We start from the raw sequence: 17,634 nt of genomic DNA on the forward strand, positions 1-17,634 counted from the left end.
TGGCTCCATTCTTTTTAATGCATATTTAAAGATGGTAGGGAGTGCAAGCCCGTAACAAGATTAATGGCACGATCACACTGAGACGCTGAGTCTGGTCTCTGCTAGATTACATTTAAAGCCTTTTAAAGAGCGCAGGCCCTTTCTTAATAAAAAACACCGCTTCTGATGGATCCTGGAATAAACAGGGGCTCTTGCTTTACATTGGACAGACAGTTGGTTTTGTTTACTCAAGGTTTATCAAATAGGACATTGCTTTATTATTTGTGAAGAAATTTAAGATGGCCACCAAAAACAGTGAATGTTATGAATGTTTTTGAACCCAATCGTGATTGTAATAGTAGAGGGTTTATGTGTGTGATGTATATATATATATATATATATATATATATATATATATATATATATATATATATATATATATATATATATATATATATATATATGTATATATATATATATATATATACTGTGTGTGTGTGTGTGATATACACTATATATGTGTGTGTGTGTGTGTGTGTGTGTGTGTGTGTGTGTGTGTGTGTGTGTGTGTGTATATATATATATATATATATATATATATATATATATATATATATATATGTATATACATACATACACACACACACATATACATACATCCATACATACTTATGAGCAATATCACACGAGTAGAAGTGTGCTATGCCTGTATATTAGCACTGGTGGGAAGCGTGCGTTGCCTTAGCGCCCCACCAGTGCTGATATGCAGCCATAGCACACTGCTACTCATGTGATATTACATTTATACAACAGTTCGACATCACAATCTTGTACATAAAATACAAAATCAAACACAGTTCCAAAACCCTTTTGTATTAGGAACTACTTTCTTCCGCCATTCATTCACATCTGCAGCTTACGTCAGAACAGCAGAAGCCGTTACTATTTCACCAACATCACTTTAGAGCTAGTGTTTGAATGATTCTTTAAAGTGTAACTTGAAGCCGCGCTTCTGGTGTGTGACCCCTTTATGGTGATGACAAAACAGCAAATTCTAATATTTAAATATTTCCCAAATGATGTTTAACAGAGCAAGGAACTTTTCACAGTATGTCTGATAATATTTTTTCTTCTGGAGAAAGTCTTATTTGCTTTATTTCGGCTAGAATAAAAGCAGTTTTACATAAAAAAAAAAAAAAAAACATTTTAAGGTCAAAATTATTAGCCCCTTTCAGCTATATATTTTTTCAATGGTCTACAGAACAAACCATCATTATAAAATAACTTGCCTACTGTAATTACCCTATCCTGCCTAGTTAATCTAATTAACCTAGTAAAGCCTTTAAATGTCCCTTAACGCTGTCTTGAAAAATATCTAGTCAAATAATATTTACTGTCATCATGGCAAAGATAAAATAAATCAGTTATTAGAAGCCGTTACTATTTCACCAACATCACTTTAGAGCTAGTATTTGAATGATTCTTTATAGTGTAACTTGAAGCCGCGCTTCTGGTGTGTGACCCCTTTATGGTGATGACAAAACAGCAAATTCTGCTCACATTTTAAGATTATAAGGCTGAGTGTGGCATGAAATGCCATCCGACTACAGAGATTTCTCACCAGACTGCTGTTGTGTTTGCGATAAGGAGGGACAAGGCTGAATCCAGCTGCTTATTCGCAGCTTCTTATTGACTCTGTCTGATCCACCTTAAAAACCATGAGGCTTCCGTTTTTTAGCTTTTTATTTATTCGTGCTCAAGAAAACACACTGAGTAAGGGCTTATTATGCGATTCTGGTTCCATCTTGTGGATAGATAACGTTAACCGTCTTTGGCCGCCGACGAGCTCTCTCAGAAATTGTAAATATTTTAAAATAGGCATTATTCTTACACATAAACTGCATAGTTGCAATATATATACACACATATATACATACATACATACATACATACATACATACATACATACAAACAAAACACACACACACACACACACACACACACAGATAGATAGATAGATAGATAGATAGATAGATAGATAGATAGATAGATAGATAGATAGATAGATAGATAGATAGATAGATAGATAGATAGATAGATAGATAGATAGATAGATAGATAGATAGATAGATAGATAGATAGATAGATAGATAGATAGATAGATAGATAGATAGATAGATAGATAGATAGATCTTCAATCTTTTTTATTTTATTTACATTGAAAACTAGCCTGTTTCCCATTTTCTGCTTTTCTCTCTCTCTCAAACTCACAGACTTTCATCAATCAGCACACATTAGAGCTCAAAGAGAGAACGAGCCAATCAGATCCACCCAACAGCGCAGTAGGCGGAGCTATATGACACAAACAATACATTCACATCTTTGACAGAACCTGACGACTTCTGACTGTGCCGTAATGGATCTAATGGAGCTCCCCTGTTGCCTTCTGCCTCTCTCTCTGAATAATGGACATTGTTGTTGTCTGACAATACACGGACCGCCGGTGCGCAGGGGGTCTCCATGTGCTCCTATGGATGGAGAATTATAGCTATGACTCACAGCTGTAATTAAAGCACTCGCTCAAGACTCCTGCTGGTGGTTTTTTGATGGCGGGTCTAATAAGGTTAGATCGAGCGCAACATAAATCACATCAGACATGCGTTTCCCACGCAACACCACATTACAGGATTTCTCTGTTCAGAATATTCAGACAATGCTCTGGAACTGATTGATTTTGTAATGCAGATATATTTATTTGGATTCAATTCATCCATTTTCTGTATCAGGCTCTATGGAGTGGGGTTACATGGTTCATGCTCAAAGAAGAAAATGGTACTGTAATACGTAAATATGATATAAAGCATGCATAATTAAGCATAAACATAAAACAGACATGACATATTGCTTAGAATAGATATCAGGTATGTGAATGTGTTATGTTTCTTGATTTTATGTTTAATATACTATATGAAAATTATGTACTGACATTTCAATGTACTGATTTATTTAAACTAACTAACTAACTAACTAACTAACTAACTAACTAACTAACTAAATAAATAAATACACAAAAGAAAGGAAAGAAATACAGTATACAGTACTTCACTTTGCATGCAACTGATTAAAAATACTCTAAATGCTTATAAATAAACGTATACATTAAAAAGGTTTCAAAAGTCAAGCACAGATGGACTGACAAGAATATATTTTGCACACTTTAGGGTTGTCATTTTCCAAATAACCAAAAAGAGTAAAAAAGAAAGAAAGAAAAAGACAGTAAAAAAACTACATTTAGAAAAAAAATGTGAAGAAAATAAGCATATAAAAATAAAAGAGTAATAATAAAAAGTAAAAAGTAAAGAAAAAGTAGAAAGAAAAAGTCAAGAGATAAAAATATTGAAGAAAAAAAGAATAATAGAGAAAGAAAAGAGACAAAGAAAGAAGAGAAGAAAAAGAAAGAAAAAGAAAATTAGACAAAGAAAAAAGAGAAAGAACAAATCAGGAAAAACAAAGAAAGAAAAGTTGTAAAATAAAAAGAAAATAAGGAAATGAGGACATATAGTGGAAAAAAGGATCAAGAAAGAGAAATGAAAAAGACAAGAAAAGGGAAAAATGAAGAAAATCGAGAAAGAAAGAAAACAGAGAAAGAAAAAAATACAGAAGGAAAAATAAGAAAAATAAAGAAATAAAAGAAAAGAAAAAATAGAGAAAGAAAGAAAGAGTAAAAAGAAAAAAGAAAGTAAGAGCGAAAGAAAGTTTAGAAAACAGAAAAAAGAATAGAGAAATAAGAATAGAGATAAAATAAATAGAGAAAGAGTAAAAAGTAAAGAAAAAAGCAAAGAGTAAAAATTTGAAAAAAAAGAAAAAAGAAAAACAGAGAATTAAAAAAAGAAAAAGAAAGAAAGAAAAGGAAAAACAGTGAAAGAAAAAATAGAGAAAAAAAACAAAGAAAAAGAAAAAAGAAACAATTGTGAAAAAAAGAAAAGAAAAAGAAAAAGGAATCAATAAAGAAAAATAGAAAAGGGAAAGAAAAGAGTAAAAAATAGAGAAATAAAAAATACAAAGAAATAAGAAAAAGAAAAATAGTGAAAGAAAAGAGAGAAAAACAGAAAGAAAAAGAGAAAGCTAAAAGAAAGAAAGAAAAATAAGGAAAAACTGTGAAAAAATAAAAAAATTAAGAGAAAGAATTTTTTTAAAGAAAAATAAAGAAAAAAGAAAAATAGAGAAAGAAATAAAAAGAGAAAGGAAAGAAAAAAGAAAAGGGGATAAAGAAAAAGGAAGAAAAAAATGAGAAAGAAAAAATAAGAAAAAAAGAAGAATAGAGAGCAACTAAGAGAAAAATAGAGAAAGAAAAAATAGAGAATGAAAGAAAAATGGAAAAAGAAAAATAGATGAAAAATAATTAAAGAAAAATATAGAAAAACAGATAAAGAAAGAGAAAAAAAAGAAAGAAAGCAAAAGAAAAGAAAGAAGAGTGTGTTATGAAAGCCTGTATTGTGCAGTTGTGTGATGTCAGTGCACTCACACTCACTCCTCTTCTCCTGCTCTCTGTTTGATTAATTTGGCCTTCAGTAAAGCTGAAGCTGCTGGTCTGTGGGACGGTGATTCTGTCAGGTGTCAGACATCTGACCCAGCGCTGCTTTCACACCGCGGACAAGCAGCTCCAGGTGCTTATGAGGAACACGCTGACATCTAAATGTGAACTCAGCCACAGGAAATAATTGGTACTTTAAACCTGTAGAGTAAAGGAAGGAGAAAGTGGGTTAGGCCCATTGTCGGGTAAATAAAGAATGACATTAGGGCTGCACAATGTGTCGCAAAATATCGATATAAATCGTTAAATTATATAAACACATTTCATTTGAACATATTTAATTTATGTTAATATATACTAACAAAAAATGAATAAACACATTTAAATATGTTTGTTTTGTATAATTTAGTTTTATATTCATGTGTATTTACACATAAACAATAATACACTTTTATTTTGAATTGATTAAAGGATATTTTATGTCATAAAATGTATATATAATTTAAATAGCTAAGTAAATATTTTTTGTTTTGTGTAATTTTGTTTTTTTTAATTTAATCACATTAAATAAAAAATAAAAGTTTGTTTTTACATAATATATATGTATTTTCTATGTATAAATACACATATAACGTAAAAATATACTTTCATTTTGAATTTAATTTAAGGAATTAAATTTATAAACAAAATTATACAAAACAAAAATATTTAAAATATTCAGAATTATTTATTTAAATATTTATGAATTTTTAGAGACATTTAAATTATATATACATTTTATTTTAATAAATACATTTTTTACAAATGATAGATACATTTAAACAGCTATGCAAATAGTTTTTTTTATATAAATTTAGTTTTTATATTTGCATGTGTATTTTTATAAAGACAAAACATAAATAATGTAAAATATTTTTAAATTATTTAATTTCATTGAATTTATATGCATGTTTATTTACATATAGACAATACATATATAATGTAAAAATATTTTAAACTTATTTAACTTTATTACATTTTCATGCATGTGTATTTACATACAGACAATACATAAATATATGTAATTTAATGTATGCATTTAATTTGTATGCATGAGTATTTATATTTAGACAATACATATATATTATGTAAAAATATTCTGAATTAATTAAATGTAATTTATATGCAAGTGTATTTATATACAGACAATACATATATTTTGTAGAAATATTTTAATCTAATTTAATTTATATGCATGTGTATTTAGACAATACATATATATTATGTAAAAATATTTCAAATTAAATGTAATTTATATGCATGTTCATTTATATATAGACAATAAATATATTATGTAAAAAAAATATTTTGAAATAATTTAATTTAATTAAATAAATTAATAAATTAAACTTGCTGTCAACAAAAAGTATGCACCAAGTCTAAAGAAAATGTAAAAAGCTTATTCGCATATGGCTCTTATTCGCATTCTATTAGCAGAATTATATTTATTTACAGTACACACAGGTCTTTAATGGCAGAATCGTTCCCTGTTCCTATTAATAAGCATACAGTGCATAAGGATGCTTCAATGAAAGCTTTATACACTGATTATTTACGTCATTCCCAATCTGCCTTCCACAAATAGCTAAACGTTTGTCACCCAAAAAAATGCAAAAGTAGCATCAAAATTAGGACAGCCTGGAGCCCTTGTTGTGCATAGCAAACATTGTCTGCCCTGCAATCTCAGCGTCTATTATTTTCTCACACTCCACAGAGTGCTGTCTGGATATTCAGCGATGGCAGATTTAGCTCAGGGTTAAGTGCTGCTATTCTGCCAATCTGTCCAGAAAAGCCGGTCTGCCTCTGCATTAACAGCAAGAGTGTGTACGAGAGAGAGAGAGACTAAACTATCAGCACATCAGAGCAAGATTCTACCACAAATTTAAGCTCATTTACACTGATTTCACTACGTTAGACAATAAAACAGTTCAACATGTATAACTAAAGTTAGAATTATTAACCCTCCCAAATTATTAGGCCCTCTGTATATTTTCCTACCGATATCTGTTTAACAAAATTTCTAAACATAATACAGGGTGGGCCATTTATATGGATACACCTTAATAAAATGGGAATGGTTGGTGATAATAATGTCCTGTTTGTGACACATTAGTTTATAGCTGCGTCCCAAATGGCAAACTATACACTATGCACTATGTACTTATGCACTTACACACTCAAAAGGATAGTATATGTATGTAGTGTCGTCCCAAGTGGCACACTGTTTTTTACTAAGCGGAAATTCAAACCGTTTCCCTGATGACGTTTGACGGTTGCCAAATCAGTGAAATAAACGACCGAATTATCAAATAATACCTGCCGTGAGTATAACCGCATTCACCATCGGGAGGCGCTATAATCACTCTCGTAGGAGAATTTTGCTTTCACCATCCATAATAAATAAAGTTATTCAACATGTGCGCCCGATAGCTCCGCCCCTTCTGCTACGTGAGCAAACCTGCGGTCGTTGAGTGCGTGAAGTGTCCATCATTCCACACTTCATTTTAGCGGCTAAATGAGTGCATCATCCGAGTAATTAAAGTGCACTTTTTATTTTTTGATTTTTTCAGTGTGAACACACTACTTGCACTATTTAAACTACAAAATGGCGTAGAATAGTGCATAAGCATGCGATTTGGGACGCAGCTAAAGTGAAGGGGAAAACTTGACCATGATGGCCATTTTGAAGTCAGCCATCTTGAATTTTTCAACAGGAAGAGGGTCATGTGACACATCAAACTTATAGGGAATTTCACAAGAAAAAAAAATGACGTGCTTGGTTTAAACGTAACTTTATTATTTCGCGAGGTATTTACAAGTTTCTGACCACAGAAGAGCGTTGCATTGAAAATCTAACACAATGGGCAGCACATTGAACACATTTTATAAGTGGTCAGAAACTTGTAAATAACTCATGAAAGAATAAAGTTATGTTAAAACCAAGCACACCATTGTTTTTCTTGTGAAATCCCCAATGAATTTGATGTGACAAATGACCCTCCTCCTATTGAAAAAAACAAAAGTTGATCGATTGACCAAAGTTTCGATTGGCTACAGACTTTTGACTTTTAAAACCTTTTTAATTTAAAAATAAAGCTTCATAAAGCTTCATCCACACACCATTTAAATTAAAATTCAAGGAAAATGTATTAAATTTATAATCAATTCTAATTATTGATTTAACCAAGCCAATCATTTTTTTCATCTTATCCCCTTCAATTCTGCCAGTTTTACAAATTGAGAGTTTTACTTGTCCAACAAATGTGCTAAAATACACCTCTGTGTGTGTTATATTTACACCCATAAATAAAGAGTACTTTGTTAGAGAAAGAGAGTTAAATGAGAATTCATGTTGATTGTCAAATGTAGTTTATTATTATGTAATATTATTACTATTAGTTTGTATTTTTATTTATTTTTGTATTTACTTCTACAGTACTTCTATTTTCTGTATTTACTTTGTTTCTTTAAATATATATGAAAGTTCTGTTTTAATGTAAACTTTATAAATGCTTTGGCAATACATCTGTAACATTTTCCATGCCAATAAAGCAATTACTGAATTGAACTGAATTGAATTGAGAAAGAGAGAGAGAGAGAGAGAGAGAGAGAGAGAATTGAATTTAAAAGTGCCTTTTATTACAATAAGTCAACAATCATCATTTCAACATGTCAACAACTCACAAGGGATGCAGTAAAAAAATGTAAATACATTAATTATAAAAAGAAAAACTAATTCTTCATCAACAATTGAACACAATGCCCCATTTCCCCACCACCACATCTCAAAAGCTAATATATCTTTTGTAGATTTATAAAAACAATAATCAATCAGAACCCGTGATTTCACCAATTGAATTGAATTGAGAGAGAGAGAGAGAGAGAGAGAGAGAGAGAGAGAGAGAGAGAGAGAGAGAGAGAGACTCTTCAGGCAAATGCGAGTCTGTTAAACCGGAGGCATGTCTCCCATTAGACCTCTTTCTGTCTCATTCTCTCTCTTTTTCTGTCCGGCCTGACAGGAAAAGTCCATTAAAAGAGAACAGTCTGCAGATTATATTTCACTCTACAAACCGAAAGGACATTATTCCTGTATTACCCAACTGAGTGAAGTTATTATGTGACCAAATGTTTAGATTTAGCAGGACATAAGATCACAAGGAGATGGAATATTGCCGTCTGGCCTTACTGCGTATGGTTTGACATTAAAGCGGTTTACTGTGTGTTTGGTCATGTGATGTTCAAAAACAGAGAGAGAGAGAGAAAACGAGCTGAAAGAGACACTTTGTAATACATATTTAGAGCTAAATGTAAATATGCTCATGAATTAAAATAAAATACACTAAACATATATATAAAAAAATAAATAAAAAAACATTTTTAAAAATATATAATTAAACAATAAATCAAACCAAATCAAAATCCAACAGAAAACTAATTAATTAAAAATTAAACAAAAAACATATAAAAAATAAATAAAAAATATTAATAATAATTTAAATGATAAAAATAAAAATTTAAAATAAAATAAATAGATAAATAAATAAACTTAGACTAAATATGCAACATAATATATTTATATTTGCTATATAAATATCAATATATAAATATATATACAAGCCCTAAAGAAGCTGAATAACAAATATAATCTATATTTAATATTAAATTCCTTTAATATTATATAAAAGTATATTTCAAATGACAAAATAACTTAAATTAGCATTGTAAAAATGCTTGAAAAGACTACAGCAAGCATATATATTATATATATATATATATATATATATATATATATATATATATATATATATATATATATATATATATATATATATATATATGTGTGTGTGTGTGTGTGTGTGTGTGTGTGTGTGTGTGTATGTATGTGTGTGTAGAACTATAGATGTATAGAACTATATATATATATATATATATATATATATATATATATATATATATATATATAGAACTAGACAGAACTGCTATATATATATATATATATATATATATATATATATATATATATATATATATATATATATATATATATATATATATATATATATATATATATATATATAGTTTTGGCTTTAGTTATTGATTAAAGCAGGGGTCATCAATCTCGGTCCTGAAGGGCTGGTGTCCCTGCCAGATTTAGCTCCAACTTGCCTCAACAAACCTGCCTGGATGTTTCAAGTATACCTAGTGAGACCTTGATTAGCTTGTCCAGGTGTGTTTGATTAGGGTTGGAGCTAAAATCTGCAGGACACCGGCCCTCCAGGAACAAGTTTGGTGACCCCTGGACTAAAGGGTTGGGACAGTTACTCTCCTTAACCTTTATAAAAATACACAATAATGTTTACAACTATAAACTCAAAAATAACTAAAAATAACCAAATAAATAAATGACAAATATAAAAACAAACATACAATAAATATATTCAATGAAATATTTCTATAGCTCAAGTTGTTAAGCGAATGATCTGAATAAACCGCCTGTTTGTTTTTATTTATTTATTCCTCAATTTATTTTCCATTCTGCTCTCTCACCTAATTTCCAGCGTCTATTGTTGTGGTGCTGTTTGACAGTATAGATGCTGTCCTCCATTGTGTCAGTGAGATGCGTGTGCTGATTTTATGCTAATTTTGTGCACTAGAGGAGTGAGGAGCAAAATCAATCTAGAATGCATTGTAAGCACACTTCACGGACACCATAAAGCCAAGAGATGCTTTTGAATGGACAGAATTAAAATAAGAGCTCAGCAATGTGCTATTGTACACAAACACCACAACAACAACATTTAAAATGAGATGTGGAAAAAACATTGGAGTCCTGTGTGATTGTCTATGCTGCTTTGTTTGAATCATGACGTGACTTACGGGAACAAGCATTTACATTTCAATTTAGACACACACGCACGCACGCACGCACACACACAAACAAATTTAAGTGAGGCATTCCAAATCACCTACACTTCTAAAACAGATATGTTAAAAAAAACACAACCTATGTTATTTCTAAAAGGGGACCTATTATGCCCCTTTTTACAATATGTAACATAAGCCTCCGATGTCCCAAGAGTGATACTGTGAAGTTTTAGCTCAAAATAAAACACAAATAATGTTTTATAAGTCAAGAGTTAAGTTAAGAGTTAAGTAAAGAGTTAAGTTAAGGGTTAGGTTAAGTTAAGTCTTTGGTTAAGGGTTAGGGGTTAAGTTAAAAGTTAAGGATTAAGTTAAGGGTTAAATTAAGGGTTAGGTTAAATTAAGTGTTAATTCTTAAGTTAAGGGTTAGGTTAAGTATTAAGTTAAGGGTTAAGTAAAGTCAAGGGTTCAGTTGAGGGTTAGGTTAAGTCTTAAGTTTGGGGTTAAGGTTTAAGTTAAGTGTTAAGTTAAGGTTTAAGTTAAGGCTTAAGTAAAGGGTTAAGCAAAGGGTTAAGTTAAGGGTTAAGTCAAGGGTTAAGTTAGGGGCTAGGTTAAATTAGGTCTTAAGTTAAGGGTTAAGGTTTAAATTAAGGGTTAAGTTAAGGCTGAAGTTAAGGGTTAAATTATATGAAGGGTTTAGTTAAGGGTTAGGTAAAGTCTTACATTAAGGGTTAAGTCAAGTCAAGGGTTAAGTTAAGGGTTAGGTTAAGTCTTAAGTTACGTCTTAAGTTATTAGGGGGGTTTAGTCAAGTCAAGGGTTAAGGGTTAGGTTATGATAAGTCTTAAGTTAAGGATTAAGGTAAGGTTTAAGTCACTTAAGCTAAGGGTTAAATTAAGCATCAAGGTAAGGGTTTAGTCAAGGGTACAGTTAAGGGTCAGGTTAAGTCTTAGGTTAAGGGTTAAGTCAAGTTCAGGGTTAAGTCTTAAGTTAAGGGTTAAGTTAAGGGTTAGGATGAGTTAAGTCTTAAGTTTAGGGTTAAGTTAGGGGTTAAGTTAAGGCTTAGGTTAAGTAAAATTTTAAGGTAAGGGTTAAGTCAAGGGTTAAGTTAAGTGTTAAGGTTTAAGTTAAGGATTAAGTTAAGGCTTAAGCCAAGTTATGTTCATAAAACAAGAAGACCTTACATAACTGGTCCACAAAAGCTAAGTTATGTTCATAAAACAAGAAGACCTTATACTGTATATGACTGGTCCACAAACTCAAAGAGGCAAATCAACTAAACAAACATTTTACAAAACACATGCACTGCTTTTCAACAGACTACCTCAAGCAAGGTCTTACCCGTAAGGCAAGCAATGGTTCAAAATCAGCAAATAATTATTTCAGTCATCTTTTTATATAATTTGTATGAATGCAAAACGTATTCAAAGGAATCTTTGTTACTTATTTTGGATATAACAATCTCCCAGGACAAATTGACCTAAGGTATAAAAAAATGAGCTATTTGATACACACAAAATAAAATACAATATGCAATTACATTATGCCAAAATGCAATTCTTTTTTGAAAAACACCTATTGTAGGAAACCTTCAAAACAACCTTTATAAAAAAGCATAAAGAGGCACTTTAAATATCGCATTGTTGTCCGAGAGAAACACCTGAGATATTAATGAGCTGCTGAGATTGAATTTATTTTTCCACATCGTGAGTGAACAAAACATTGTTCTGACCTGAACTTCAGACTAATGGAACCTCTGTTACAGATCATTATGTTTTTTTCTAATAGATCAAAGGAAAATGGAGTCCGAGCCGCTTTATACTGAGAGGTTTTGTCACTGCAACAATAAAAACAGGGAGTTTCACCTGAATGGAGCAGCGTCTGGCATGCTGCGCTTTAAAATGGCCTCGAGTCCAATTAAAACCGTTAGCAGGGCACCATTCAGCACAGCGGCACACGACAGAAATCACACAAGTAAGAATAATGAAAGAAAAAGGCATTTATTCAAACTCACTAAAGCCAGAAACTCTTGATTAGAGCAGTCAGAAGTCTAAATGTGCGTCACGAAAACATGTTGCATTTAACTCGGAAATCAAAAGAAAAAAATATTTATAATCCGAGTTGTGTTTTTTGTAATTATTTTTATTTTTATATAGTTAATAGAATGTGAAAATTAGATTTACAAGTACAATGGTTACTGCCATAAAGAAAAAAAAAATGATGAAGTTTGACAAAATGTTTGACATACACAGTGCTCAGCTAAGTTAGTTAAGTTACAGTTAAAGGATAAGTTAAGTTAAAAGTTGTTAAAAGTTAAATTAATTTAAGTTATATTAAATAAGGTTACAGTAAGGTTAGGTTAGGGTTAAAGTTATGTTAGGGTTAAGTTAAGTTGAAGTAGGGTAAAGTTAAAAGTTACATTAAGTTAATTTAAGTTGAGTTAAATTAAGTAAAGTTAGTATGGTAAAATAGGGTAAAGTTAAGGTTAAAATTATGGTTAAGTTAAGGTTACTTTACTATAAGTTAAGTTAAGGTAAGGTTTCAAGTTAAAGTTAAGGTTAAAGGTTAAAGTTAAAGTAAGGTAAAGTAAGTTAAAGTAAGTGTTAGGTTAAGTTAGGGTTAAGTTACATTACGGTAAAGTTAAAGTTAAAGTTTAAGTAAGGCAAGGTTAATGTAGGGTGAGTTAAGTCAAGCTTTATTGTCATTCATCTACATGTATAACCATTCAGTGGAACTAAAGTTTAGAGTTAAAGTTAAGTTAAGTTACGTTCTGGTAAGAATAAACTTAAAGTTAAGGTTAGAGTGAGGTAAGGTGAGGTTATGTTTAAAGTTAAGTTAAGAAGTTAAGTTATGGTTAAGTTGAGTTGAGCTTTATTGTTATTCCTCTACATGTGTGAACATACAGTGGAATAAATAAGGTTAAGGTTAAAGTTAGGGTTAAGTTATCTTAAGTTACATTACGGTAAGGTTAAAATTAAGGTTAAGGTTAAAGTAAGGTTATTTTTAAGAAGTTAAGTTAAAGCTAAGTCAAGTTGAGCTTTATTGTCATTCCTCTACATGTATGGACATACAGTGGAACTAAAAGTTAGAGTTAAAGTAAAGTTCGGGTTAAGTTACCCTTAAGTTATGTTATGGTAAGGTTAAAGTAAAGTAAAGGTTAAAGAAGGGTAAGGTAAGCTTATGATTAAAGATAAGTTCTGGTTAAGTTAAGTTACCTTAAGTTACATTACGGTAAGGTTAAAGTTGAGGTTAAAGTAAGGTTAAGGTTCACCTAAGGTAAGGTAAGGTTATGTTTAAGGTTATTTTAGGAAGTTAAGTTAGTTAAAGCTAAGTCAAATTAAGCTTTATTGTCATTCCTCTACATGTGTGGACATACAGTAGAACTAAAAGTTAGAGTCAAAGTTAAAGTTATGGTTAAGCTAAGTTACGTTAGGGTTAAAGTTAATGTAAGGTTAAAGTATGGTAAAGTAAGGTAATGATTAAATTTAAGTTATGGTTAAGTTAAATTGAGCTGTATTATCATTCCTCTACATGTGTGGACATAAGGAAATGTTGGGTCTTGGAAAAATCCTGATGTTACATAATAAACATCTTAAATATGAACAGAATCTGTCGGAAGAAATAATTCGTGACAAAAGCATTGATGATGATTACATGACATAATGTGACTGCTAATGTCAGGTTGCTTTCAACCAGTGATTGATTGATTTTGTAGACGTCACTGTTTAAATCCCATCTAATAACTAAGAACTAGTAATATTGACTGAAAAGTTTTATCAACTATACACAAAACTTATCCCTCTTGTTCAACTGAATATATATACACCATAAAACCTTTAATAAACAATGGCAAATCGTGACCATTTACAATTAATATTGCATGAGTGTTTGAACTGAGGTCCCTATTTTTAAATGAATTGTGCAGCTCTATGGCACCCTATATAGCAGAATTATCTCTTTCTTCTGACTCTGAGCTGAAATATGACCCAGACGTGTTCATGACAGGTTTAGTGAGATTCACTTGTAAAAGAGAGATGAATGTCTTCATACAGCAGACGCCATTATTTACAGTCAGCGGCGAGAACAGTCAGCACAAACGCACCGCTGTTTTTCTCATCCGCACGCATGTTTCTCTCCATCACGGCCATGTGATGTGTCAGATCTGTGTTAGACGAAGATCTCTAAGATGAAAGTTGCACAGATCAAACAGGGAAAAGAAAGTATACCTTAAATAAATATGGCTATAATGGCAGTCAATGTGAATACACAATGATTTCTTACATTTAAATAGTTACTCTATGTTTGCTATGATAACTAGTTAATTAACTAGTTGCTGAAACTCGCATTGTTATTATTGTATTTCTTATTTTAGTCTAAGTTTAACCTGATCTAACTAAAATAATACAAATTAAACACTACATAGATGTATTTTTACAATTAAACAGACAAAAATAATGCATTTCAGCTACAGGAAAATGCTACTGAATGCTTAATATGATACTCTTCTAATATACAAATCAAATATGTAAAATATGAACATATTGCAGAATATAAAATGCTAAACATCTGACATCATCAATACAATGGTATATTAAATTAACCCTAGTGTGATAAATTAATTTACCACTACAAAATTGGTGAGTGTGAGGCTAAGATATCAATATTAATACCAAAATATTGATGTTAATATTTGTAATAAATTCAACTATCAATACATAATTGGAGGCTAAAATATCAATATTAATACCAAAATATTGATGTTATTATTTGTGATAAATTCAATTATCACTATACATTAGTGATTTATTAATCATTTGAAACTTTCCAGGCATGCATTTTTGTACATTTGCATAACAAAATGTGCAAATATCTAATAAAAATGTAACATAATTTTTTTATATATATATTTAATATTCATTTAATTTCATATTTGACATATCAGATTGAGTAACATTTACCAATTATTTGATTTTACTTTGTGTTTAATATTTTATCTCATTTGCCAGAGACACAATAACCTATGGATTTTATTATTTTAGTTTTCTGTGATATTTGATATCAAAGACAGAGTGCACTCAGAATAAATGAGTACACCCTCTTTTGAAATGTAATATTTTTATCCATTTCTCAGTAAATATAGACAATAGATTTTGAAATAGTTTAAAGAAAAAAGCAGTTTTATTACACAGTCAAATTCATTAAAATAAGAGTTTGGGCAACCTTTAAAAAGTAATAAATTAATATATAAATTACCAAAATTTCAACAAAAACTTAATTCAATTTTTTTCTTGATTGGTCCTGTTTATTAAAATTGTATTTAATATTTCTCTCCAAACATATTAATTTGGCTGTACAAACTTCTGGACATCATCAGTTATATACAATCCATGAGTAAGACTGACCACAAATAAACATAAAAAAATAAATAAATACAAAACATAAATAACTAAAGGAATGAAAAGAAAAAATATATATATAATAAATAATTCTTTTAAAAAGATTATATAAATAAATCAAATCAAATACATGACTAAATGAATAAGAATAATAAATAAAATGAAAATACATGAATGAAAAAAATACATAAAACAAAATAAAATGCATGACTAAATGAAAAATAATTAAAAATAATAATTACACTAATAACCAATTGAAAAAATAAATATAAATTAAATAAAAAATATATGAATAACCAAATGAAAAAAGAAAAAAAATCTATAATAAATAATATAAAATTATTATAGAAATAAATAAAAAATAAATACATGACTAAATAAATGAAAATAATTGCATGAATAACTAAATAAAAATAAATAAGTAAATTAAAAAAAATAAATTAAATTTAAAAAATGTTAATAAAATAAAACAAAATAGTGCAGTTCTGGAAATCTGTTAAAATAACAAATTTAATATTTTATATCAGTATCCGCAGCACAGTGCAGGTCGGTATCCATATCTCTCATCAGGATTCTGTGCTATTGAATATCCAGATCATGAAAGACGATGTTAAAGGTTTATGTTCCTTTTAGAAAGCACTTCTCCAAAAGCAAGCGAGCGCTGTCGATTGCTGGTATTTAAGAGATCAGATATTTGTAGAAACATTTTATTTATGAGATATGAGATACGCCATTATTAATTCATTGACCTGTCCGGTTGCTCTGCACTGGAGTCTCGCTTATCGTTAAAGACAGGACAAGTTGGAGACTTGTGCCATTCTATATGACAACACTTTTATTTGCAGACATGTGCAAAATATATATTTATATAATTATTTAAAAAAGTAAACATCAGACAAGCTCATTTTAGTAACAGTATTTCCTCCAAATACTCTTTTTGTACTCTGAAAAAATGTTAAATCATTTTGGGAGTTTAATTAAAGTGTTTTTGGTTGTATGGAAAATTACTTGGTTTGTAAATCTTTTAAACTTGTATGATTTACTGTGATTTACTGTGATATTGTATCTTTTGTTCATGTTGTGTTTTTACAAATCTTCTTTCTTGCATATTGATAAAAAACATTATATATATATATATATATATATATATATATATATATATATATATATATATATATATATATATATATATATATATATACATACAGCAGAGCTCAAAATAAAGAATTCGAGAGCAGCTTGTGCGAGTCTCAGAGGAGCTTTGCTGTTCAATTGTGTTAGGCTGTTGATGTCATAATAGCGGTGAATCATAATGAATCATGCGTCGATGATGTCATAATGTCATAAAACTCCTAAAGGACTTTCAAGTCAAAAAGTGACCAGAACTGTGAATATACTTTAAAAGCTAAACTCCTCTTCTCTATGGTAAATGTTATGTAAACCCGCTCTTGTTCTTTATTTGTTTTATTTTTTCTTTCTCTCCTTCTTTGTTCTTTTTTGTTACTTTGTTTACACGTTATGCTAAAATGTGTAATACTGTAAGACTTGTTATGCATTTGACTGGAAATGTTTAGGAAATAAAAAAAAAATTTAATTAAATAAATAAATAAAAAACAATCCCCTGCCCGATCCAATCCCATAGACCGAGCACGTCGTTGTTAATATTCGGAGGAAAATAGATATTTTTATTTGTTTTGATTTGTTGGATGGAAACGCTGCTTTATTCGCACGTCTTTTATGCGATAATCCATTTTGGCGCATAAAGTGTATTCACATTTTTGGATGGAAACATAGTAAGCGCCGTCTTGAGAATCACATGGCACTTC

General features: G+C 29.9%; 1 long non-coding RNA gene across 6 annotated transcripts in view; it reads right to left on the reverse strand.

The window, feature by feature from the left end:
* Positions 1-17,634, reverse strand: part of LOC141378993 (uncharacterized) — a 136,728-nt gene that overhangs the window by 44,036 nt on the left and 75,058 nt on the right. For 3 of the 6 annotated variants that reach the window (XR_015516407.1, XR_015516408.1, XR_015516409.1), the window contains exon 2: positions 4,505-4,714. This is a non-coding gene — a long non-coding RNA (uncharacterized LOC141378993). Of the gene's footprint in view, positions 1-1,706; positions 2,508-4,504; positions 4,715-17,634 lie in introns of those variants that run through there. The other 3 variants (XR_015516406.2, XR_015516410.2, XR_015516411.1) reach the window with 3 other exon arrangements.

The sequence above is a fragment of the Danio rerio genome, chromosome 19 (assembly GCF_052040795.2).
Source record: "Danio rerio strain M-AB ecotype USA chromosome 19, GRCz13ab, whole genome shotgun sequence".
In the NCBI taxonomy this organism is placed as follows: Eukaryota; Metazoa; Chordata; class Actinopteri; order Cypriniformes; family Danionidae; genus Danio; species Danio rerio.